The sequence below is a fragment of the Chinchilla lanigera genome, unplaced genomic scaffold (genome assembly GCF_000276665.1).
Source record: "Chinchilla lanigera isolate Chin_1 unplaced genomic scaffold, ChiLan1.0 scaffold00041, whole genome shotgun sequence".
Classification (NCBI taxonomy): domain Eukaryota; kingdom Metazoa; phylum Chordata; class Mammalia; order Rodentia; family Chinchillidae; genus Chinchilla; species Chinchilla lanigera.
The window spans coordinates 7135834-7137236 of record NW_004955442.1 but is presented as its reverse complement, the minus strand read 5'-3'; the positions used below and the strand labels follow the sequence as shown (position 1 = coordinate 7137236).

Here is a 1403-nt window from a genome sequence, read left to right as displayed (position 1 = left end):
CTTCTCTAAATTTTTTGTAGAATTTAGCAGTGAATCTGTCAGGGCCTGGGCTTTTCTTTAGAACCTCCACTCTTAAGAGAACAAAAAAGTCTGTCACAGCCTCAGAGATGCTATGATGTGTCTAATAAAGTGTCAGGACCACAGATTATAAGCTGAGTCTAGGGGTGTCCACGGCTGGCCTTGTCTTGCCCTTTGAGCCAGAGCAGAAGGAGGAAATTCCCTGCTTTCTCCAGATCATAGCTGAAGCCCTAAGGCTAGTGACCCTGTGTGGCTCACAAGGTAAGAGAAGACCCTGTGAGGGTGATAAGGATCTTTAAAGCAATGTAGCAGCGGTAGGGAAACATTACACCCGGGGAAACCACAGTTTCCTCATTGCCCCGTCTGTCCCTGCAAGAATGGTTTGTTCTTCTTACCAGCCAAGCAACCTCCGTTACTGTTCCTGGAATCACTTGCTACCCCTCCCCGCATGCTGGTCAATAAAAAAATAGCAAGCTGGAGAGTCTTGGTCTTTACCCATCCTGAGGCATTGACCTCACAGCCCCCCTTTACACATTACTAAGTTGTTTCTGTATCTTACTTCATCCTTTTGCTGTACCCCTCACACAGGCAGTTGGGGATCTTGGCGGAGGTCCCCACTAGTAAAGGACTTGCTTTCGTAATATATAAAAAATTCCCAAAACCCAATGAGGAACAATGTAGTGACATAAAACGAAGAAAAGATTTGAACGTATGCTTCCTGAAGGCAGATGACAGGGTCACAAACAAGCACATGAAACGATGCTTGGCATCAAGTCTTTAGGGAAATGCAGACTAAAGCTATAGACACTACCACACAGCATCAGAATGGCCCAAATTACACTCTGAACCAGGCATGTTGGCACACACCTATAACCCCAAAACTCAGGAGGCTGAGTCAGAAGAATCTCAGTGAGCTTGAGGCCAACTAGGCTATACACCAAGACCCTGTCTCCAAAAAAAAGTCTAACCATACAAAGTGCTGGTGAGGACACAGAAAAACAAATTCTCATACAATGTTGGTGGGAATGTGAAATGTATAATCACTTTGAAAAACAATTTAGCAGTTTCTGAAAAACTTCAGCACATACCTCACCATATGAGCCAGCCACTCTTACATATTCATACCAGAGAAATGAAGGCGCGTTTCCATACAGCGATTTGTACACAAATGTTCATAGTAGCTTTCATTTTAATAGTCAAATACTGGGAATAATTCAAATGATGAGTTATTTATTCTCAGCTTCTGAATGGCTAGACTATGGTACATCCGAACAATGAAGTATTCTTCAGCAATACAAAAAAATACACTATTAGTACTCCCTACAAAATTGGTGAATCTCAAAATAAGTATGGTAAATGAAAGTGCACAAGCAGAAAGATTATAT

General features: G+C 42.3%; 1 protein-coding gene across 3 annotated transcripts in view; it reads right to left on the bottom strand.

Annotated features, from left to right (window-relative positions):
* LOC102029126 overlaps nt 1–1403 on the bottom strand; it is a 45089-nt gene that overhangs the window by 33866 nt on the left and 9820 nt on the right. The window lies entirely within an intron of this gene.